We start from the raw sequence: 25,016 nt of genomic DNA, 5'->3' as shown, positions 1-25,016 counted from the left end.
GGGCTATGTAAGGACATTAGCTTTGGATGAATTAAATGGAAGCTTCTGAGCAGAGGAATGACATGATCTGACCTGGCTTTTTAAAGGCTCCCTTTGGCAGAAGCAGTTGTGGTAATGCAGGCGGGAGATGACGATGGCTCATTCTGGGATTCTTAGCAGTGCAAGTGGTGGGAAGCGCTCAATCTGGACACAGTTTGGGGGTTGAGCTTGTGCCATCTGTTGTCGGATTCGATGTTGGGTTGGGAGAGAGGAGTCAAGGATGACTCCAGGACTTTTGACTTGTGTGTCAGTCAGGGTTCTACTGAGAAACAGAGCCAATAAGATGGGAAAAAATTGGCTCTTGGGATTATGGAGGCTGGCAAGTCCCAAATCTACAAGGGTCAGCCCTCAGGCTGAAGACCCAGGGAAGAGCTGATGTGGCAGTTCTGTTTCCTGAGAGGAAGAAGGCTTTGGGAGCACAAGTGTAGCTGGGCAGGCAGGAGGTTGGCTAGGGGCATGTTAAGTTTGAGATGCCTATTAGGCTTCCAGATGCTTGAGTCAACTGCTGGGTATTTAGGTCTGGTTTTCAGCAAAGAGGACCAGCCAGGGGATAGATATTTGTAAGTGATCAGCTTGCAGAGATGCCATTTAAAGCTACAAGGAAAGACAAGGTTACTGAGGAAGGAAGCAGAGAAGAAAGTGTTCAGTGGGCTACCTTCTTGTCGGGAGGTTGGTGCCCAGATCCACCTGTCTGGCCAGCAGAGGCCATCAGCCTCTGAGCTCCCTGCAGCCATCGAGCTCTGCCAGAGAGATGGAGGCTGGAGGCAATCACTAGCCAGGGCGGGGTGGGGTAGGCCTCTAAGAACCTGCACTCCCGTTTGAAATGCTTTAGGCCTCAGCTCTGAGATGTGGCTGGTGGTTCTCAGTTTCATTTAGTTATTCACCTGACCCCCTCATACTGCATACCACCTCTGCTTTCCGTCTGTATCTCCCACATCAGGGAGTCTGGTGGGGCAGACCCAGGAATGTGAGTGAAACACGGGGCTGGGTCCCGGAGGACAGGCAGCTTGCTAGTTGTCCTCTGGCTGAGGACCCAGCTCCATCCTTGGGATCACCTGCAGCTGCCCTCCCCCGCCCCCCACCCCTTGTCTCTGCCCTTCTTCCTGCATGTGTTTTCACCTTCTGGCTAAGGGCTCTGTGTCAGGCACCTGGACTCACCTGTCTGCCTTGCCTCTTGGCCCTTGGCCCATGTTCTTCTATTTGGCCTGCCTGGATTGTTATGCATCAGGCCCAGACCCATGGCAGATTTCTTTCTTCCCATTTGGGAGATGTCCTCTCTCTCTCTTCCTTTGCACAGAGATTAAACTCCTGCAGTCAACCCCAGAGTCAGTAGTAGTGAAAGGCTTAGCTTGGATATGGGCCCAGCCTGGAATAACATCTTTTGGAGGTAACTGGAAAGTTCTATCATGTTTCGAATCCCTTACAAGCTGACCTGTGGGCAGAGTTTGGTGGGGAGGATATGGCCTGGGCAGCAACCTTGAGATGCTCTGACCCTGTCTCAGGTACTACCCCTTCCTGCTAATCATGCTTCTGCCTCTCTGGTCCAGAGCCCCGAGCTAACTCTCCAAACCTGGCAAAGCTGGGAGCGTTGTCACCACATGTACTCTCCCACAGCTGTGCCCAGTGCCACACGGCCCAGGCTCTCCCACCCCCAGATGCCTGTGCCCTCCCTCCTGTCCCGGATTGTAATCTTGCTCACATTTCAAGGGTAATGTCATCCATGTGGCCCTGATCCTAAGTATGCCTGATGGAGACTTGGGTGCCAAGATCTCCCCTCCAACTGGTTTTAAGCAGACCCCCAAGTGGACCCCAAACTGGAGGGCCCTGTGTATTTTCTGGGTGGGATGTTTCCTGCCCGCTGGTGTTAGCAGTGGCCTCATGGAGAGTCAAGGTGGGCTCTAATTGTGGAGGAGTACTGTTGATTGGAAGCGGCTTCTAGTCAGAGAGCAGGGCTCAAGTGCTGCATATAAGCCCATGAGTTACAGTAGACAGTACGGTGCAGAGGGGACAGGGCTGGAGAAACTCTTCGGCATGTGGTCCCTTGGGCTGGTCCCCTGGAGCAGGGTAGAAACTGGAGGGGGCACCAAGGAGGTCAGGGAGGGAGAAACTCAACACCTGTGGGCCCAGCCTGGATGCCAGGGGTTTGCCTGTTGTCAGAGAAGCCACAGCAGGCCCTTGCTGGGGTGGGCACTTGTGGTGTCTGGTTTCCTGGACAGGCCTCTCTCCCTGCCACTGCTTACACCCTAATTCAGCGAGCATATACGGCCTGTCACTGGTGACCTGGAGCCCAGGTGGGGCCTTCCCAGCCAAGGCCCTGGGCTTCTGGATGGCCCTTTGTCAGTTACATCGGGTTCGACCACCTGCTCATAATTACCCCTTCAGCAACCTGGGTCACATGTGGCCTGGGCCCCAGTGACTCCCAGTGCTCTGGGTGACCCTGAGTGCTAAGATGACCTGCTCTTTTGGTGATGTCGTGCCAAGTGGCAGAGACAAAAGGCCAAGCTGGGGCTCACATGATGGCAGCCCTGGGATGACAAGAGGAGGCCCTGAGATACCACAAGATCTCAGAGTAAAATTTACCAGGACTGGTGGGAGGGTGACTCATCCAAATGACAGCGAGCATGCATCTGAAAAGTTGCAGATTAGAGATCTTTGTGCCACTAGTTGTGGGTCTGAGGGTTGCTTCCTAAGCATGGGAGGAGGGGGATCAAGGAGGGAGCACTACTTTTATGCCATGAAAAGAATTGAAAGTGTTATACTTCACAAATGTGCACATTTGAAAATGTTGATTTTCTTTGTTGGTAAAGATTGCTGGCTTGTTTGCATGTTTAAAAAAATAGCATATTAAGTCATTTCTGTACCCACTGTGCAAAGTTTGAATTCTTTTTTTATAAAGATTTATTTGAGAGAGAGAGAGAGAGAGAGTGAGAAACAGCATGAGAGGGGAGAGGGTCAGACAGAGAAGCAGGCTCCCCAATGAGCCGGGAGCCCGATGTGGGACTCGATCCCAGGACTCCAGGATCATGACCTGAACCGAAGGCAGTCGCTTAACCAACTGAGCCACCCAGGCACCCCTAAAGTTTGAATTCTGATCAAACTTTGGATTAAGATTGATACACTTTGGAAGAATCTGTCTATGCAACTATAAACAATGGATATGCTAATTAGCTTGGTTCAGTCTGCTCCGTAAACCCACCCTCTATTCTCCACTTTGACCCGTAGCCCCCAGTACCCCCCATACGTATTGGTAATGCTATATCTGCCCCTTTCCCCAAATCCTGGTCAATTAGCTTTGAAACATAAAAGTAAGAGGTGCCGTATATGTGGATTTATACCTATATATTAGTAATTCTAAGAGATCTTCTGCCAGTCATCCAATAGAATTTGTTTTCATGGACTGGTGGAAATATTTTGGGGGAAGCCTGAAATAGGGCTCCAAGAAGACCGGAATAGCATTTGTCTTGTTCTCCTTTGTACTTGAACACCCAGCACTTGCTGGAACTCAAAATCCTGTTGAGTCAATGCACTAGGAGAACCCGTGATTTTCTCCTAGGGCACAGCTTCAGTTTTCCAGAGACTTGGCCTGAGACATGCTCCTCTCCCTGGGACCTGGGGCCCAGTCTGCGGCCCAGCTGCGTGGGGGTGGGTTTTGGACTTATGTTTGAGATACCTGTTAGGCATGGGGAGATGCAAAGTAGGTAGCTGGAGCTGTAAGTCTAGGAGAGGTAGGTTTCAAATGGGCATATATGAGATTTCTAAAGCCCTAGGGATTATTCAGAATAATGCAAGAAGAAGAGTATAGGGAGAGTAAATAAGGGGATGAGTTCCTGAGCTCAGGATGCTCCTGTATAGAGAGATTAGCCAGACATGAGTGGAGCCAGCTAAGGATCCTGGGGAGGGTTTGTAAGGCAAGAGCGGAACCAAGAGATCATGGTGTTGAGGCCATGGAGAGAAAGGGCTATGTGTCCGTCTGCTAGGGCTGCCGTCACCAAGTGCCACAAGCTGGGTGGCTTAAACAACACAAGAATTTCATTGTCTCACATTTCTGAAGTCCAGAGGTCCGGTCGCTTCCTTCTGAAGGCTGTAGGGAGAGTCCGTCCTTTGCCTTTCCCCGAGCTGCTGGTGCTTTGCTGGTAATCTCTGGCCTTCCCTGGTTTGTAGAAACATCACCCCAATCTCTGCCTTTCTCTTCACATGGCGTTCTCCCTGCGTGCATGCCTATCTCCAGATTTCCCCTTTGTATAAGGACACCAGTCATATTGGGTTAGGGCCCACCCTACTCCACTATGACTTCATCTTAACTGATTACCTTTGCAGCCACCCTGTTTCCAGATATAGTCACATTCTGAGGGACTAGGGGTTAGGACTTCAGCATGAACGGGAGGGGCACAGTTCAACCCACAACAGGTGTGTCAGGAGTGAATAGTCAACTGTGACAAGCTTTGCAGAAACATCCAGCAAAATGAAGAGTGTGAAGTCATGGTTGAGTCCTGCAGCCTGTGGCTTGACTGGAGCAGAGCTAGTGGAGAGGCAAGATCTGAAGGCACGCAGGTCGAGGGGCACTGCTGGTCCAGACCCCAGGCCTCTTCTCTGCTCTGTGCACTTTCCACCATGGTCACTGCCTCTCGCAAACTCTGGTGGAAGATTTTTAAGTCACTTAAACAGCAAAAGAGAATCATTTGCTAAAGCAAAGCAACATAGGGATATTTAATGCATAGTGGTATTGTTAGTGGTTTTTGTCTTAATTCTGAGGTTCTGGGGGCTGGGAGTTAGAAAATAATGCCACTGAATGCCACCTTGGGGTAGCATTATTGGCTGTTTGAGGTCTAGCCTTGTTACATCTCATAGAATTATACTGCTAATGGTGGCATTCATGTATAAGTGAGGGGTCAGTGGAGGTAGGCATTAGCGTTTTCAAGGAATCCTTAAAATTCTACCATCCCATCTTCTCTCAGAGCCAGGCTTCACTGGATCTCTATGCATTGCCTGCAAAATGCCAGAGACTGTTCTTAGAACAGCAGCCCCAGAGACCCTCCCTGACTCCTTGTATAGCCATCCCCATTCCCATTTCTGGATCACACTGCACAGCCTATGTACTCATCCCAAGTTCTCCCAACTTTTTTTTTTTTTTTTTTTTGGCATTCCCTATTGGTCCTCTCTGATGGACTCACTGTTCTGGAATTTTCCTCTTTTTAATGAATAAAATCTGATTTCACAAGCTACTCACTCTCCTTTATGAAAGGTGTAAATGCCATGCTCGTCTTGGCTGGTGCATGAAGCCACAGCCTGTCTTGGAGATGCTCCATCATAGCAGCAGGTGGGAGGTATGGAGTCTTGTGGAGCCCCTCGTGCCTCAGAAGTCACATCAGGAGGCAGTGTCCAGCAGTAAGGCAATAAGCATTTTGGAGGCCCCTATTTGCACAGATACCGGTCCTCCCCTCTCCCTGTGGAGGCGGAGAGTCCCCCCTGCCCTAGAGACAGCCCCCTCCCCGCTCCTGTGCTCCTGCCGTCTCTTCCTCACAGGATGTGGCCCCCGTTTCCAGGGAACCAGCTTCCCAGTCACCCAGGAAGGAGGCTCCAGATACATGAGCCAGGATAGCCTTCTGGGACCAGCCAAACTCACCTAGCCTTTCCCTGGTGATGCTGGACAGGGGAGGCTCTGGGGTCCTTTATAAGGCATAGAAAGCCCTTCTATGGGGGATGCAGGATTGGCAGAGTGTGGCTGACAGAGTGTGGCTTCTTTTCTTCCTAATTCTCATCCCCATAGGTGGTTGAGAGTCCTTGTAGAAGTTTCTTCACCCTACCTGACAGAAGAGAGGCCACTTCTCATCCACAGGCCCATCTGCTTTAAACTCTTAAAGGAATTGAAAGTCATAACGCCATCTAAAAAAGTTTTAAAAACCAATAGGAAAAGCAGCTTTTCCAAATGTGGTGAGAGGCTTGTCTGTCTTGCTGCATGGTTGTTTACGTCTTGTGGTGTGAACAAGAAATCTGATCACAAATGCCTAAACCACTTCCTTGGCCAGTGGGTACCTAAATTTTCTGCCAACCAGGGCACTGTATTTACTCTTTTGACCCTATCTTGTGTTGGACCTCAGATTTCCACCCCTCCTGCCCACCCCCGGGCTCTCCCAGCAGCCTGAACTTTCCCACATTTCCCTCCTGGGAAGTTCCGCTAAACTCACTGGATTGCTGGGATTCAGATGGCACATGGGCAGGAACTGGCCAAGGTCTAGGGGATTAGGGTGGGGTCTGGGTCTTGAGATCTGCCTCCATTGCCCCCGGCTTTCAGGCATGGTACACAATAGGTTTTCAGAATACAAGTTCAAGTGGTTGGAATGGACTGCAGAAGCCCAGTTAGGACATGCAAAATCTCCCCGACCTCTACCTGGTTCCCTGCAGGAAGGCTCTGCAGTGAATTAGGTAATGCTCACTTCTCACGGAGGTGCCTCTTGGGATGCTTGGCAGTGCAGGAAGGAACCAGAGGTCAGGGGCTGGAGGGGCTGCAGGTGAGTGAAGAGGGGAGCCCAGGCTCATTAGCATGATTGAGAGACTATGAGGAGAATCCTAGACCATAGGAAGAGCTGCAGGAGGGCTTACTGTAATAAAATCTGGAGTAAACAGACTTGGGTTTAAATGTGAGCTCCATTTTTTACCAGCTGTGGACCTGGTATGTTGCTTAACCTTTCTATACCTTAAATTTGCCATCTACATGATGGGACTAATAATCAGGACCTTTCCTACCCCAAAAGTTGGATTAGCTCAATATGGGCTAATAAATTTGTGACTCTTCACTGCTGTGCATGTTGAGGGATAAGTTGTATCCTCTAGATTACAGTCTATACAAATATGTGGTTGGCCCACTGAGCTATAGGCCTGATTCCTGATTTAGGGGCACCGGTTTCTCCCTCTTCCATCGGTTCGTCTCTTCTCATCTCTGACCTTTCTCTTCTGTATTTCTCCCAAGATCTAAAATTATTATTCACCATTGCATCCCCAAGCCCACCCAGAGTTCCCCAGCACGAGAGTGCTTTCCTTGTGGACAGAGGCAGGCAGGAGAAGGCAGTGGTGGGATTGCATATCAGTGCCTCCTGCATGGAGAGAGATGTCATGTGCAGCCGGTGGGCAGTGATGGTGATGTTTTGACATGTGTCGAGTGGTTTTGATTCCAGAAAGTGCACATCAGAGTAGTGGGACATGTTTGGATAAATCAACCAACCTGAATCAGAGCTCTCTCTCTCTTTTTTTAAAAGATTTAATTAATTTATTTGAGAGAGAGAGAGAGAGAGAGAGCACGTGCGTGGGGGGAGGAGCAGAGGGAGAGGGAGAGAGAATCTCAAGCAGATTCAGTGCTGAGCCTGGGGCGTGATGCAGGGCTTGGTCTCCTGACTCTGAGATCATGACCTGAGCCAAAATCAAAAGTCGGACACTTAACCGACTGAGCTACCCAGGTGCCCCTGAACTCTTTCTTATACCTACAGCTTTCCTTCTTCTTTTCTTCCTAATTCTCATGTCTGCCTGCTTAGCAGGGCCGGAGCATTGAGGCTAGAGTGAAGCTGTCTTCTTCATTCTCCTGCTCTCTGGACAATGGGTCTTCTCCCAGGGCGGGCTGTAGAACAGATTTTGTGTTATTGCGGGTGGAGAAGCAGTTCCCTCTTGTGGGTGCTGACACCGTTCTTTCTGGGACTGCAGAGAACAAACCATTTGGAAGGTTGTGAATTGTGCATATCTCCCTGTCTCCCTCCTCCTCCCCCAGGACAGCTTCATAAATGGGTCCCAAACCTAACATTTTGAGAGATTGGTGAGGAGGGCATTGGGGGATACCAAAGGGCTTAAACCAGCAGCAGGGGGTTTGGTTCAGGTTTGTACCAATGGACCTAACAGGGGCCATGAGTGCCAAGTACAGCAAATGCTTGGGTAATACTTGCTGACCATCATACTCCAGACAGGACTGCTTGGGAAGTTTTTAACTGAAGAGTTACTTCTGGAAACTGCTCTGTCAGTTATCATGGTCTCCTGGTTACCCAGAGGGCAGGCTTTGTCAGATACGCCCATTCGTGGCATAGATACTGATTGAGCCCCTACTCCTTGTCATGCCCTGGGGCCACAGAGATGATGAGGCCTTGGTTCCAGTGGTCAGAAACTCATCTTCTAGCAAGGGACTCAGGATAGAGTTGACAGGATATAAGTAGACAGGATAGAGGCAGGCCCAAGAATGTGGCAGGAGAGAGGAAACACTTCTCCAGTGGTGGATGGTCTTAGAAGGGTTCCTGGAAGAGGCAGAGGAAGAGCTCACATGTGAAAGATGAATAGGCATTCACGGAATAGGCGGCAGTGTGGGGGTGGTCAGCTATCCTGGTCTACCAGGGAATGAGGGGGTTCCTGGGACATGGGATTTTCAGTTGCCAAGATGGAGACAGTTCTGAGCGCACTGGGATGGTTGGTCACCCTAGGAAGTGAAGGGCCAGATGGAAGGAACTGGGTTTGTAGCCCAGCTCTGCTACTGAAAAGCTGTGTGGCCATGGGTAAATTGTTTAACCACTCTGAACCCTAATTTCCTTATCTAAAATCCGAGAATATATGTAGGACTACACCTAGCCCAGTGGTATCAGTATCAGGTGGTTACTTAGGTGGAGAAAGCAGCATTTTCAAATGCCAGGCAGAATGTGATTGGGGCAGAGTATGAAGAAGGGTGTGGTGAGAGGTTGGCTGGAGATAGAAGCAGGAGCCAGATTAGAAAGGGTCTGAATAGCATCCTAAGGAATTTAGATTTTTTCCCCCTAGGACAATGGTTAATCACTGAATTAATTTTAGAAGATGAGTAAGGCAAGCAGATTTTTGCCTTAGAGAGGTTGTCTTGGAAGCAGAGGGGAGAGTAGATTAGGAGTTGAATCTGGAGGGGGCAGGGAGGGTAAGGATGATGTAGTGAAGTGATCGGGAACAGGGAGTTATATTCTGAGAAAAACAGGAACGCTAAGTGGAGGATTCCAGAGGAGGCCATCAGCCAGTTCAGAGTCAGGCTGGGCGCCCCAGAGGTTAAAGGGGCAGGCATGTCATCTTCTGAGGTTAGGTGCTGCCTGTGGACTGTAGCTACATGCTGGGGCTGGCCTGGAAGGTTCTGTGCTTTCCAAACAGATCTGACACCTGGGAAACTGTGTGAATGAGGATGACCTCATGAGCTTCTTGGGATGTTTTAGGTCCTCTGGCTAGCGCACAGGTCCTTCTTGTCTTTTCTCCGTCTTCTTCCTTGGCTTCATCCTGCATCGGAAGCTTCTTGCCAGTGCTTTGACATCTCATCATCTCCATGGTGACAGAACAATGGTGTCCTAAACACATGACCTCACCGTACGGTTATGCAGAAGAGTGTGCTGGAAGGGGAGCTGTGGGGGTTTGACGAGTCTGGTTGGGATAGGAAACCCTCTGGATCAGATGCCTCTGGAGCGGTTCCCCAGCCCTTGGGAGAGGATGCGCCAGCCCTGCAGTGGAGGTAACTTGGGCTAGCCTGCTGACAGTGGTCTCAGCCGCCTTAGCAATTTGGAATTGGGAACAACTTTCTGTAGATAATAATCAGAAGTTATAAAAGAGAATTGACTGACCTCAAATAAATGGGTTGTGGTGTTTTTGTACATAAATACTTCAAATAAATGAAAAGGCAGAAGACAAATTTGGGAAATTATTTGCAGTAAATATAATGTACACAGTTATTATCTTCAATATGCAAAGAGGTAAAAAGAGATTTAAAAAGTTATAATAACTAAGAAAAAAAAAACCCTAGTAGAAAGTGTGACAAAGATAAAACCAGAAAATTGATAAAGGAAAGGATTCATTCATTCATTCATCCTTTCAGTAAGTTTATTGAGCACTTACTATGTGGCAGGGGCTACTCTAGGCATTAGAAATACAGCAGTAAACAAAACAGGCAAAAATCCCTGTTCTCTGGTGTTCCAGTGCTTTCTATGATCTCTCTCTCTCTCTCCTATATCTTCTTGTATTTATTTTTTTACATTAATTCCAGATAAACTCTTTATTCATCTGGAATTATTTTCACATAAAACCCAGTGGAGCATTTCCTCTCCCCCTCTAATGCAAGCCACATTCCCTAACGATTAATTAATGAACCCTGTCTCTCCTCAGTAGCTGCCTTTAATCATCGTGGCTCTGTGCCACCACCGACCCCATAGGCTTTCCGTGGTCGGGAAGGGTTGTGACAGAGATAACTCTAGGTCACTGTGTTGGTCGCTTCCTCCAGGAGATGGCCCTCACAGTCTTCTTTGCTCTCTTACCTGAATGAATCGTTAGAGACTTTGGGAGTCACAGAATGAAGAGAACTTACATTGCACAATTTCTAAAGCTGATTTCCAGCGTTCCCATCATGTTTTGTGTCTGGTCATGTTCCTAAAGCTTACACGTTTTTCCCGTTTTTGGGACATGACATGGTCACACATGGGCGTGGTTGTTGGGGACCCTTCCGCCAAGCGTACTCTAACACAGCCATCTCGGGGGTGAGCAGTGCCCTTTGGGGCTGTCGTGCAAGCCCCGGTTTTTCCCTCCTGTCACCCATACGCTTCTTTTAAAAAAAGGATCTGGGAAAAAATTGGAATAAATTTAGCTTGCCCCCGGAAACATGGTATTTCTTCAAGTCTGCTTTTATGTCTCACAGTAAAGTTTTTAAAAATGTTTTTAATAGATCTTGCGTGTTTTCTCATTAAGATTATTTTTAGGTTTATTATAATTATTTCACTGCTCATTTAAATGGAGTATTTTTTTTTCACCACTGTATTTTTGATTATTATTCACTAGCTGATTTCTGATATATAGGTAACTGATAGATTTGTGTATTTTTATTTTATTTTATTTTTAAAAATATTTTATTTATTTATTTGGGAGAGAGTGAGAGAGAGAGAGAGAGAGAGAGAGCACAAGCAAGGGGAGGGGCAGAGGGACAGGGAGAAGCAGGCTCCTCCCTGAGCAAGGAGCCCGATGAGGGGCTCGATCCCAGGACCCTGGATCATGACCTGAGCTGAAGGCCGACGCTTAACCGACTAAGTCACCCACGCGCCCCAGATTTGTGTATTTTTAACTTGTAATTGCTCACCTTACTAAACTGTTACTAGTTTTGGTAGTTTTTCTCTGGGATTTACTTATTTTTTTGGTAAAATATAGTATCTTCTGCCAGTAAGGGTAATTTGATCTCCTGGATTTAAAAAGAAATATATCTGTTTCATGTTATTGGCTAGAAATAGAAAATGTATAGTCATGATAGTGACAGAAGTCATACTTGCCTTGTTTCTAATTTTAGTGGACATGAGCCTGTTGTTTGACCATGAGTAGGATGTTGATTACAGCCTTGTAGACTGCTAAGGTTTTTTTTTCTTTCTTAATTCACAAAATGTATAAAAAAATATATCCTTAGAATCTCTTATGGCTTTTTTTTTCCTGTGACATATTGATGTAGACAAGTGTATACTTCCAAATCCTAAATCATCATTACATTCCAGGGATAAATACAGTATTAGTCATATTGAGTTATTCTTTTAATATCTCCTGGATTTGATTTATTGTTTTTTTAATTTGGGATTTTTGCATCTATATTCATAAGTAAGATTGATCTTTATATATGTGTGTGTACATGTATACATGTATACAGGATCACATATATAATGTTATGTATGTATTTGTATATTATCTTGGCCAGGTTTCTCATTAAATTACGTTAGTCTTATAAAAGGAATTGGGACACTTTCCATCTTTTTCTCTGCTCTAGAATAATCTGAAGGAACTAATTCATAAAACTGTCTTAGCTCATAGCCTTTTGTAGACATAATTCCTTCACATTTTTTCTAATTTATTTCATGTTTAATGGTGTAACAGAGGATATTCTTCTTAAGTCGGTTTTGGTAACTTTTATCATCCTAGAAAATTGTCTATTTCATCAAGATGTTCATAGTAATAAACATAGCTGTTCCTCCTTAGCACTCTGGTCATGGGATGGACCTTAATTAAGTTTACCCTGATTTTCCTGGGAACAGCTGAGGCAAACTGGACATTTCAAAAGACAGTAACTGATTACCAAAGAGGATGGATGGGGAAAAACAGCACAGAGAATTCAAGAAGCCATGGTGACCACAGCACATTTTCCAAGTTCATGGCTTCTGAGCTCCAGCCTCTACCTTCTCGTCCTAAAAGGGCTGACAGTTTTTCAGACACTTTGCCTGAATTTTTTAGTTTCTAGTTCTATATGGATTCCTAACGAGAAGATTCCATTTTAAGACTAGAATTCCCTCCTAGACATCTTGACATTCTTGTGGCTGAAGCCGCGTGTGCCAGAAGCACTCTGATCCTCTCCTTGGCCCTCCCTCCTTCCTCCCTGTCTGGTCTTCAGTGTGAGGGCACCCCTCTCCCTATAGGTAAGAATAGCCCCTTACACCTCAGAAGGATTTGTCCCGGCCCAGACCTCATCCCGCCACTAGTCACTTAGCTACGTGAGGACCACCACAGCAGGAATGCTGCTTGCTTTCACAGCAAAGGAGAATGATAATATATTTGTGAAATCAAGTATTGTTTATCCTTAAGAAAACAAATCTTGACTAAGAACATTAAAAATGTTTCAGTTCTTTGTAAAAGTTTATATACAAAAGAGGCAAGTGTTGCAAATTATGAGAGTAAACCAGTAGTGTTTGGAAGACAAACACTTCTCATTTATGGTCAACTCCTCCAAAATGGATCTTCATCATTTCTTATTTTTTTAAGATTTTATTTATTTATTTGACAGAGAGAGACACAGCGAGAGAGGGAACACAAGCAGGGGGAGTGGGAGAGGGAGAAGCAGGCTTCCCGCCGAGCAGGGAGCCCGATGTGGGGCTCGATCCCAGGACCCTGGGATCATGACCTGAGCCAAAGGCAGACACTTAATGACTGAGCCGCCCAGGCGCCCAATTTTCATCATATAAGTACCGGTTCATACCTCCTCAACTTGGAGAGATGGGAGATGGAGGTGTTCTAGAGCTAAATAGGCTGCAGAAGGATATCTGAATTGGAAGTTTTGCTCAGAAACCGGCTGGGGGAGAGGTGAGCTATGGGGCCAGTGACCTGACCTTCATGAGGGCATCTCCAGTTGCTGGGAACCCACAGAAAACACAATTAAGGCCAAGTCCAGGCAGCTGAGTGGTGTTACTGTGCTCTCATAGATGTCTCATTGTAGGGGTCTTTTCTTCCAGAAGGGGACCCTGGAGGTACCTCTTCCCCTATTTATTCATAAAATGCTGGCCATAAACATTTGAGGGATCCTGGAAGATGGTGAATAATTTCAAATAGTCCAGTAAACATGTTCAGACCACATGCCACTGCTGAGAAGAGCTACCATGGCCAATGGGCTTGATCTCAAAATGAGGCTGGTCTTCTCATTCACATTAGGAACTCATTGTAGCGAGGACTTTGTCTTCACTTTTGACCCACTCTCCCTTAGACAGACATTTGTTCCTGTTTACTACTGTGGACAAAAGGCCTAACCAGCCTGAGTCTGGGCAGCGAGTTCAGTCCAGAGACCTGAAGTAAACCCGTCTCTAGAATGACTGTTCTTGTCCATTCTGAGAACCGCCCCACCTGTCCTCCAAGGGCGAGTTCAAGTTCTGGCCTCTCCAGAAAACTGCCTGTTGATCACCCCAGTCCAAAGGAGTCTCTTCTTTCCTTAACCTTCCAGCAGCATCGACTTTATGCAGAACTTCAAATCGCACTCATGCGACAAATATACTTAGTAAATGTTGAGATGATGAGGAAAAGTTGAATCAAGGATTTCCACTTCTGAAGACAGCCTGGCTTTGAGAAAGAGATTGTGGGGCTCAGGAGCAGGTCTGGATCACAATGGGCTCTCTTCATTCTGCTGTTAGTTTTTTTTCTCAAATGGCCTCAGACTATATTTAAGCTGATTTCCGGTGCCTGCCCAGGAAGCCCCATTCTGCAGTCTCAGGGGTTCCCCTGGGCACATCCAGGGTTTATGGAGGGTCTCTGGATGGGGCTAGGCAGTCGGGGCCTGTGTGTCCTGCCACTTATATCCAGCCTTGCAGTGTGGGGGGCAGAGTGCCATGGGGGATTGTCTTTGTGTTTGCTCAACTCAGGCAGTTCAGTGCAGACACACCTGGCTCTAGGGCTCAGTGCTTTATGACCAGAACAGCTCTGGGTGGAAGCTCAGCTCACTGCATCCTGTATGGCTTTGGTCACTTTCTTCCTTTCTCTGGCCTCAGTGTGCCCATCTGAAAAATAGGGGTATTGGACTTCACAGTCTGAGGCTCTTTTCACTCTGAGAAGCTGTGACACGTTGGGCTGGTTGGGTGAAGGAAAAAACCTTAGGTGTAATAGTTTGCTAGGACCGTCGTCATAGTACCCGACACAGGGTGGTTTAAGCAACAGAAATGTATTTACTCATGATTCTGGGGGCCAGGAGTCCAAGGTGGCAGGGTTGGCATTATTCTGAGGCCATTGACCTCAGCTTGCAGGTGGCTCTCCTCTCCCTGTGTCCCCATGTGGTCTTTGCTCCGTGTGCCTGCATGCCTGTGTCCAGATTCCCTCTTTTATGAGGATGCCGGTCAGATTGGATTAGGGCTCACCCATATGACCTCATTTTCACTTAATGTCCCCTTTAAAGACCTCTCTCCACATATAGTCACATGGTTGGGTACTGTAGGTTAGCCCTTCAACAGGTGAATTCTGGGGGGAGGCAGTGGGCAGGGGGCAGGGGGAGGACACAGGGCACAGTTCAGCCAGTAACTCTAGGAAGGAGAGGACCGGTGTTAAGTAGTGAAAGCTCCTGTTTGAAGAAATGCTTTTATCCACTTCAAGAATTAGTAGCAAGTGGCAGCTCGCACTAGGCTTTGAAATGCCACATGGGGGTCCTTGGGACCTTCTTTAATGCATTGGTAGGTTGATCTGTAATAGACGTACTGATCTGTATGTGCAGCAAGAAGGTAGACTGATGGAGGGGTGAATCTGCCCCTCAGTCTGGGGCTGAAGATGCATCCAGGGCAGGATGGGGATGTAAGGATGAAAAAGTAAAATGAGGATGATTTGGAAGGCCCTAAATTGTGGGTGAAGGGGCTTAGCCTTCTCTAGTAACAGGCAGAGAGGTGAGTGAGTAAAAGTTGCTCAGGTATTTCCCTTTCTGGTGGAGGTGACTTTAAAGGCAGAGTCTGGGTGGGCACCCTGCCCAGGGACCTGAATCCCTTCCAGTGGAATTTCTAGGACCCTGGTGAGGGGTCAGGGGCTTCCATAACTCTCCCGAAGTCCCCTTGCCTTTGCAGTCTTCGCCCTAGGCCTGTCTGTAAAATGTGGCCTTTGAAGTAAGTTTTTATAGGATAGTACCCGTATGAGAGCCGGGACAGTAGAGATGGTCCAGTCCAAACATCTCATCTTAGTGGGAAACTGATGATCAGAGGAACAAACAGTTAGGTCTACATTAAGGTTGTGCATTTATTGTGAAGAAGGTCAGATGACAACTCGGGCTCCTGACCCCCGGTGTGTGGCATCTGCCTTGCCAGAGTGCAAGTGTCATGAGCAGGGGCCGTCCTAGCTAAGGCAGCATGTGTGGGATGCAGCAGGGTAGCTCTGTGCTCTCAGTTCACATGGTGCAATGTTCTGGTGCTGTGGAATGTGCAGCTCAAAGCAGCAAACTCAGAGTCGGCTCTGCAGAGCTCCTGTGTCCCAACGGCTCCCTGCACCTTCTCAGCAAGTGCAGCCGGAGTGACTTGGTCCCAGGTTTCTAGGTGAGCTGGTGGGAAACAAACCCCTTAGGGCAGATGGAGCTGCCTCCCAGGGCTAGTGACTTCTTAAGGTCCCCCGTCTGTCTTCAGGCCTTGTTCATCCTGCTCAAGGATTAAGAGAGGCTCACTTCAACACCACTGGGGTCACGAGGCTGCCAACTGCAGGGGGCGGGGGCAGGTGTGTGGGGGGGATGAGGTGCACTCGGCCCAGCATTTTGCTTCTCCCAGAAGACCATAACCGACTGGGGCTGGATGCAGAAATGAGAGGCCCAGACAGAGCTGCCTGGAACCACCACGTGCTGCCCTCACCAGGCTGTGAAGCCGAGTGGGCCCATGACAGGCTGTGGGGCCTGGGTTCTGCCTTCAGTGTAAATTAGTTCCACTGTCATGGGCAGGGGCTGATTTATGACCCAGTCTTTAAGCTCGTCAGACCCTGTTTAGGGCATTGAGAGAAGAGGCATCATCAGACCCAGGCAGGGGTTCAGCTCCAAGAACCACGGTCAGCACTTCTGGTAGCCATTGCTGAAGTAAGTTTGTGTGGGGATGAATGATAGAGAAAGATATGGACTGGTTTACGTACTGATGGGAGAGACTGGGGAAGTTTTCCTGGGTGTCAGCTTCCCCAAATCTCAGAATTGATATTCCACTGAGGGGATATTAATAGGGACTGACTGAGGGCTAAAGCAGGTCAGAATTTAGGATTTCTGTCCTTGGATCTCCTCAGGTGTCTTTGGCAACAATGATGAAGTTCAGGGGGAGCAGACACCCAAGTGCTAATTTTATGGGTTTTGTTCAGTGGCACACTTTCCCCGTCACAGGGTGGGTTGCTGTGTACAGGCAGGCTTGGACATACGTGTGCATCCCACTGAAGGCATCTGACAGCTGGAGCCTGTGTGGTTTGGAGGCAGGTGTGGGGCAGGGTCACTCTGAGCTGGCGGGTGAGAGGGTACAATGCTGGCAGGCTGACCCAGCTGGAGCCTTTCTTGGCAGTAAAGGGGCCTTAATGTGGCCGAAGTATGTGTGTTGTTGGGCTAAGAACCGAGTCAAAGGGACTGAAGATCCAAAATATTGTTTGACAGTTATCAGTTTTTTGGTATGTTTTTTTTTTTTGTTTTTTGTTTTTTTTTTGGTGTCTGTCTCCTTAATAATACAGCAACTGTTTCAAGTTTAGTGGATTCTAAATAATTTTATGTTTTATTTATGTAGGAACCTGGAGGGCTAATTGAATCTCCCCACATCTTAAAACGTCCGAGCTGGAGTTCTCTCAGAGCTCGTCTGGTCCCATCCCCCCATTTGATGTATCAGAAATTGGGTCTTAGAAAGGGGTGCTGACTAGCTCAGGGTCATCTGGTGAGGCTGCAGGAGGGACTCACGTCTCCCACCTCTGGGAGGAGGAGAACTGGACTGTGGACCCTGGACTGTGTGAGAACTCTGCATACAGCAGGTGTAGACCTGAGGTTGTCCTGTTGGCAAGCTGTGGTGGCTGATTTGGGAGTTTCATTGGCAGCAACCAGAGGTGGTGGGTTCTCTGGGTAACGTTACCCCAAACAGGTCACGTGGTGACCAGCCACGATTCGATCACAGTTTGTAATGTGCTGATATGCATGCACCATCCTCTCTTATCCTCCCCACCTCCCTTTGCTGTAAGGGCCCCATTTTATGGATGTGGAAACTCATGTTCATGAAAGTCAATCCTTAGGGGCTTCTGAACATCCCTGTTTCCTCTAGATTGCTCGTTTCCCCATTAGTTACCTCCTTACCTCTTCTGTCACCTACTACTGGGATCTTTGCCTCATTCTGTGCTCCTCCATTCCCTGCTAATTTCAGCTTAGTCCCCTTGAACCTTGCTGATGTGCAACAAGTGGAGGAAAACAATGCAGGGGCAGGGCATCTAGTTTCTCTCTTCTCTTGCTTCCCAATGAGACAGACAGGTAATGAGCTTGGGCAAATCAGACCATCATCCATATTATCCCTTTGTCTCTCCACTGGCTTCTCTGAGGAATAAAAGCTTAAGCCTTTTCCCTACGCTGTTGGCTCTCATGCTACCCCATTTCTTTTCTGATAGTCCCCAGAATGTTTAAAAGAAATGTCTGCATTTTCTGCCTCCATTCCTTCATGCCTTGTAATCTAGTTCTTGCTCCCTCAACCCGAGCTTGAGGGTCACTGATGTTGCTTGTTTGCCAGACTCAGCAACATTGCCTAGTCCCCATGTTCCTTGCACCCTTCAGCCTTGCTGGCCACCATCATCCCTCCAGAAACTCCTTCCTTGGTATATCAGGAGAGGCTAGGCTGTGCTGTGGTTACAAATGATCTCGGTGGCTTAAAGCAAAGAGGTTGATTTCTCACTCTTGAGGAGCTCTGGTTCTGCTCCATGCCCTCCTCACTCTTGGACCCAGAGAGCAGCCTCTGCTAGAACATATGTGGTCACCGTAGCAGAGGAAAGAGAGCGCCCTGGTGTATCACATCAGCTTTGAATGCCTGGCTGGAAGTGACGTATCACTTTCACTTACGACTCATTGGCCAAAAAAAGTCATAAGTTTCTACTTCCTACAAAGCCTGACTCCCACCATGCTTCTGGAAGGGGAGGCAGGACTCTTTGATGAACAGCACTCATGACTGCCCTACTTCATTGCTACCCTGACTCTTCCTACTTCTCTGGATGCCCTTTCTTTTCCTCCTTTCCTGGCTCCTTGGCCTTGTCTCAACTCTAAATTCTTCAATGCAGCGTTCTCTGATATTCTCTAGTATGCCCTCTAGATTTTTTTCCTTCTTCGTCTACTCCAGTCCTTTTACTACAGCTTTCTTTGCAGACATCCCCAAAATATGTTTTCCACTCTGACCTCTTTCCTGACTTCTGGTCTAAACTTCAGACATGTTCCAAACCAGACTCTTTATCCTTCCCATCCAAGGTCAGCTCCTTGCACCTGTTTTCCTGCTTCAGAGATGCTGGAGGCCCAGACTAGTCTGTCTCCTTGCAGCTGCCTCCCCGCTGACCCTCTTCCACCAGGAGCAGACTCCATGATTTTACCCTTAGGACTCACAGCTGTGCTCCTGGTGCTCCTGGCGCTCAGAGTTCTAAGTCCCCAATTCTGTGCCCTGCCAAGCAAAAAACTTGGATAGTAATAAATAGAGCCATTTAGCTCTAACAGGCTGAGCCCTAGTTGAGGGTGAGGCCTGGGAGGAAGAGTGGATCCAAGGAGCTCTTGGCACATCTGGGGCTCGGTAATGCGCTCTTTCCCCTCTTCACGAAGGCCTGATTCAGTGACGCCTGAGCAGCTGGGGAGCATTGCCTCAAATGCCTCCTGCAGCCCCGATGCCCTGGCAGCCCCCATGTCAGCCTGCCTGTCTGATCGGCCATGCGGAGCCTGGCCAGATGGCCGCTGGGCCTGGCTGTGTGGGAGGTGAGAACTCCATGTCCCGGGCCTGGCTCGCCCTTGCCTTGTGGGTGCCAACTTTTGATTGGGAGATCCCAGGAGCTTGGATCTGGAATCTGAAGTTTCTGGGCCTGGGGTGAAGGAAAGGAGAGGCCCCCTGATTATTGGTGAGTCTCATAATTCAGTTCTTCATGGTTGTCAGCCCTCCTGCCAGTGGGACAGGGGCAGTGGTGAGGTGGGATGGCTTCCTCTGGGGACCGGGGAGAGCAGCTTGTTGTGCTGTGTGGTGGCTGGGTCCTGGGTCTGCTGGCCAAGGGGTGGGAGAAGGGCCATTGGGGGCAGAAAGCCTGTCTGCCTTGAATCTGCAGGGGAAGTACCCGGGGCTCTAAATGAGGGGCCTGTGTTCAGCCCGACCTGGTGAGGGGGTGTACTGCATCTCTGGCCATAGGGGGAACTTGTTCTGTCTGGTTGGAACAGTTTGCTTCTCTCCAGTCTCCTCTCTGCTGACTTCTCCCCCTGCTCACTCTGTGCCTGTCCCAGGGGCCCCTGCTGCTGCGGCTCACGGGTGTCACGCATGTTTTGCCTCAAGGCCTTTGCCCTGGCGGTTCCCTTTGCCTGGAACACTGATCTCTCTGTTCACATGGCTAACTCTTCACTTTCTTCGAGTGTTCGCTCAAATCTTACCTTTTCAAGGAGGCATACCCCGACCCCTTTTTAATTCTGCAAACGCCCCCCATCCATAGCACTCCTAACCTATTCTTACCCTGCTCTTTTTTTTTTTTCTTTTTCCATACCACTGTTAGCTCGCAACATACAACATAAGTTCTACGACATTTATTCGGCTTATTTTTGAATATCTTTCTCTCTTTGCTGGAATGGAAGCCCTCTGGGGACAGGGATCTTTGTTCTGTTCACTACTAGAAGAGTGTCTGCTGCATAGTAGCTACTCAGAAAATAAATGAATCTGTCAAAAGGAGATAGGGATGGTAGCTGACCCCACCTCACAAGGGTTCTGGAGAGTCCACTGTGTACTCTCCGGAAGTAGGATTTCCAGTGTTTTTCAAGTTCACTCTCAAACGAAGACTTACCACCAAGGGGGTGAAGTTAGAGAGACCCTGAAGTCACACCAGAGAGGAGGTCCCCCTGGAATAAATGTGTGGCACAGGCTGAACTGGGTGAGGCAGGAGCTCAGGTGGTGAGGTCCGCCATATTGGGCATCTGGATCTGGAGCCACTGGTGGCTTGTTAATAATGGCAGTTAACGCACCGAAGTGTACAGTAGCTTTTCTGGGTAGAAGGGCAGGGATGGAGTTACAGCTCCGTGCTGGGAGGTGGTACGGCTGTAGTGAATCCCAGCTGTGCTGTAGCCTCTAGCCCATGGGAGCGTCTGGGCAAATGAATGACATATGTTTAGAGACTGAAAGAAGGTCGAAACATATCATGCCCCTCCCCTGGGTCCTGCCTCTTGGTAGGTTGCTCCGGGTTCAAAGTGCAGACTGGGAGAGCCATGGGGCTTGGTGGGCATCAGCTAGCAAGTCCCCAGATTGCTTGCTTGTAGATAGCAGCTACTTAAGACTCAGGCTTTTCTGCTGCATCCTGCATCTTTGACCTTCCTTCTTACCCCTAGCCTGTTGTGCCGAAAGTCTTTGTTTCTCAACCGCCTGTTATCCAAGGCCCTGCCTTCTACACAGGTGTTGAATGTAAGTAATCCGACCAGACTGTGAGTGTGGGCTGGTGCTAAGCATTGCTATTTGCTGTCAAACGCAATCCCCGTTATCCTGGAAGAGGAGGCCCTGCAGCTGAAAGTTGACCTAATCTTTATAGTCAGGAGGGAGTTTGCAGTGATTAAAGAGCCATTTCCTGCTGACATGTTGATACAAGCAGCTTCCAAGTTGTAGAGGAAAGGAGCCGACAGGCAGGACCCCGGGAGAGTGGCTGGTCCTGGCTCGGGCAGTGTCCGGGGTGGGGGGCACTTGCTCATGCGATCTCATGAGGCCATCTCAGCACTCCCCTTTGCAGTGTGTGCACCCTTGGGGGATTGTTCCCTGTCACAGTCAAGGTTGCAGGGGGCAGGCTTAAGTTTGAGTAGAGACAGCTGCCGTGTGTGAGTTGTTACTTTCCAGCTCTTTGAAGGACTGGAGGACCCAGCAGGAGAGCAGGTTTCCTTCTCCACATGGGCTTATCCCAGGACAAGGACTTACGTATTCATGGGGCCTTCTTATGGAAAGGTGAAGAGGGTCCATGGGAGGCCAGACCTTAGATGAAAGCAAAGAGCTTGGGGAGAAGAATGGGAGTGTGTATCAGGACACTTTCAGATGCAGGTTTAAAAAATCCAACCCGAAATATCTAGTAAAGTGGGGGATTTATTATTGGCTTTAGGTCTTCCAGTAGAGGTGTGGCTCAAATGGCATCATCGGGGCTTTGCTCGCTCAAGTTTTTGGCTGTGCTCCTCCCTCCTGCGCTCGCCCTGCCACTGGCTTTGTTCTGTAGACAGCTCTGTCTTCGGGAGGGGGAAGATGACTGCTGACAGCCTCAGACGCCCCTACTCCTGGCTTGGCACCAAAATCAGATCAAAGGAGCTTCATGTCCCCTCTTACGTAGAGAAGGCCTAAGACTGGTGCCATGTGGGCATGTGACCATGTGGATCCCCACTGCGAGTGGGCTGAGCCAGGAGGACGTGGTGGTGAGGACCATGACCACCCATGGTCCCATGACCATGTGGGTCAGAGCACCCACAATGGCAGCCACACAATCCTCCACTTCCTCTGCCACTCCTCTCTTGGGCTCATCTTTCCTTCCATTTACCATTCCCCACGGCCAAGGGTTACTCATGGTAGGTTAGAATGAGGAGGTAAAAATTTTTAAGAATAACTATGAATTTTTGCATTTCAGATCAGTTGTACGTGTAGGAAAACTGCTGAGAAATCGCTCCAATTCAGTCACTGCTGGGTGACTCCTGTTTTCCTCCTTTTCAAACAGGGGTGTGTATGGCAGTTGCCTTGTACCCATCCCACCGTTGTATGTTGGGTGTGTAGGGGACAGATAGTGTCACTTTTGTTCACAGGCCTTTAGATCGAGGCTGTGTCACACCTATGGGGCATCAGTGGTATCTGGATCTGATTTAGATGGAGAGACCCCCGGATATCAAGCTGGAGACCTTGCTGGAGAGCATGAGGACATTTTGAACATTGGAGGGATGTGAACTGGGCAGAGTGGTTGTGGCTGTGCTTGAGTGTGTTTTTGACTGATCCACATGACAGTATTGCATATCCCACATGTTCTGTTTGTAATGTGGCCTGACAGCCCACCATTAAGAGGTAGAATCTTTGTCCCCCACTCTTGGAACCTGGGTGTGCCTTTGTGACTGCTCCAAAGGGTTGAGTGTGGGGCCATAGTGATATGGACATTCAAAGCTATCATACAAGTTGATAAAGCCAGCTACCATTTGTCCTTCCTCTGTTAGGATGCTTGCGGGGAGCTCAGGAAGCTCATGGGGAGAGGCTGCATGTAGGTGCTTTGCTCATCAGCACCTATATGCATCCATCACCAGACATCTGAGTAAGGAAGTTTTGGTCTCCAGGTCCAGGTCCCATCTGCCCACAACTACATGAGAGATTCTCAGAGAGAACCACCTCATCAAGGCTGCCAGCCTCCAAAATTGAAAGAGATGATGATGATGATGATGATGATGATAAATGATCATTGTTTCATGTCACAAAGTTTGGAGTTTTATTCTACATAACAATAAAACATGAGAAGGGTTGATATGGAGATTTGAGGGGGAATTTCAACTGTCCACAATCTTGAGATGAACTTGGGCTGTGACTACCTAAGCAGCTGAACTACTTTTTTTTAAAAATTTTTTATTGTTATGTTAATCACCATACATTACATCATTAGTTCTTGATGTAGTGTTCCATGATTCATTGTTTGTGCATAACACCCAGTGCTCCACGCAGAACGTGCCCTCTTTAATACCCATCACCAGGCTAACCCATCCCCCCACCCCTCTCCCCTCTAGAACCCTCAGTTTGTTTTTCAGAGTCCATCGTCTCTCATGGTTCATCTCCCCCTCCAGTTTCCCCCCTTCATTCTTCCCCTCCTGCTAGCTTCTTCTTTTTCTTTTTCTTAACATATATTGCATTATTTGTTTCAGAGGTACAGATCTGTGATTCAACAGTCTTGCACAATTCACAGCGCTCACCATAGCACATACCCTCCCCAATGTCTATCACCCAGCCACCCCATCCCTCCCACCCCACCCCCACTCCAGCAACCCTCAGTTTGTTTCCTGAGATTAAGAATTCCTCATATCAGTGAGGTCATATGATACATGTCTTTCTCTGAATGACTTATTTCACTCAGCATAACACCCTCCAGTTCCATCCACGTCGTTGCAAATGGCAAGCTCTCATTCCTTTTGATGGCTGTATAATATTCCATTGTATATATATATACATCTTCTTTATTCATTCATCTGTCGATGGACATCTTGGCTCTTTCCACAGTTTGGCTATTGTGGACATTGCTGCTATAAACATCGGGGTGTAGGTACCCCTTCGGATCCCTACATTTGTATCTTTGGGGTAAATACCCAGTAGTGCAATTGCTGGATCGTATGGTAGCTCTATTTACAACTTTTTGAGGAAGCTCCATACTGTTTTCCAGAGTGGCTGCACCAGTTTGCATTCCCACCAACAGTGTAGGAGGGTTCCCCTTTCTCCGCATCCCTGCCAACATCTGTCGTTTCCTGACTTAATTTTAGCCATTCTGACTGATGTGAGGTGGTATCTCATTGAGGTTTTGATTTGGATTTCCCTGATGCCAAGCGATGTTGAGCACTTTTTCATGCGTCTCTTGGCCATTTGGATGTCTTCTTTGGAAAAATGTCTGTTCATGTCTTCTGCCCATTTCTTGATTGGATTATTTGTTCTTTGGGTGTTAACTTTGATAAGTTCTTTATAGATTTTGGATACTAGCCCTTTATCTGATATGTCATTTGCAAATATCTTCTCCCATTCTGTCGGTTGTCTTTTGCTTTTGTGGACTGTTTCTTTTGCTGTGTAAAAGCTTTTTATCTTGATGAAATCCCAATAGTTCGTTTTTGCCCTTGCTTCCCTTGCCTTTGTCGATGTTTCTAGGAAGAAGTTGCTGTGGCTGAGGTCGAAGAGGTTGCTGCCTGTGTTCTCCTTTAGGATTTGGATGGACTCCTGTCTCACGTTTAGATCTTTCAACCATTTGGAGTCTATTTTTGTGTGTGGTGTAAGGAAATGGTCCAGTTTCATTCTTCTGCATGTAGCTGTCCAATTTTCCCAACACCATTTGTTGAAGAGACTGTCTTTATTCCATTGGACATTCTTTCCTGCTTTGTCAAAGATGAGTTGACCATAGAGTTGAGAGTCCATTTCTGGGCTCTCGATTCTGTTCCATTGATCTATGTGTCTGTTTTTGTGCCAGTACCATACTGTCTTGATGATGACAGCTTTGTAATAGAGCTGGAAGTCCGGAATTGTGATGCCGCCAGCTTTGTTTTTCTTTTTCAATATTCCTCTGGCTATTCGGGGTCTCTTCTGGTTCCATACAAATTTTAGGATTATTTGTTCCATTTCTTTGAAAAAGGTGGATGGTATTTTGATGGGGATTGCATTGAATGTGTAGATTGCTCTAGGTAGCATTGACATCTTCACAATGTTTGTTCTTCCAATCCATGAGCATGGAACGTTTTTCCATTTCTTTGTGTCTTCTTCAATTTCTTTCATGAGTATTTTATAGTTTTCTGAGTACAGATCCTTTGCCTCTTTGGTTAAATTTATTCCTAGGTATCTTATGGTTTTGGGTGCAATTGTAAATGG

General features: G+C 47.9%; 1 long non-coding RNA gene across 1 annotated transcript; it reads left to right on the top strand.

Moving 5' to 3' along the window:
- Window positions 1–9,401: 9,401 nt before the first annotated feature.
- Window positions 9,402–22,755, top strand: LOC141373481 (uncharacterized). Its single transcript, XR_012379540.1, has 4 exons — window positions 9,402–9,526; window positions 20,792–20,864; window positions 22,057–22,145; window positions 22,628–22,755. It is a non-coding gene; the product is annotated as an uncharacterized lncRNA (long non-coding RNA).
- Window positions 22,756–25,016: the final 2,261 nt, after the last annotated feature.

This window comes from Callorhinus ursinus, unplaced genomic scaffold, assembly GCF_003265705.2.
Source record: "Callorhinus ursinus isolate GAN/ISIS: 27379988/994484 unplaced genomic scaffold, GSC_fseal_2.0 scaffold10, whole genome shotgun sequence".
Classification (NCBI taxonomy): Eukaryota; Metazoa; Chordata; class Mammalia; order Carnivora; family Otariidae; genus Callorhinus; species Callorhinus ursinus.
The sequence above is the reverse complement of the archived record's forward strand: the minus strand, read 5'-3'. Positions and strand labels throughout refer to the sequence as shown.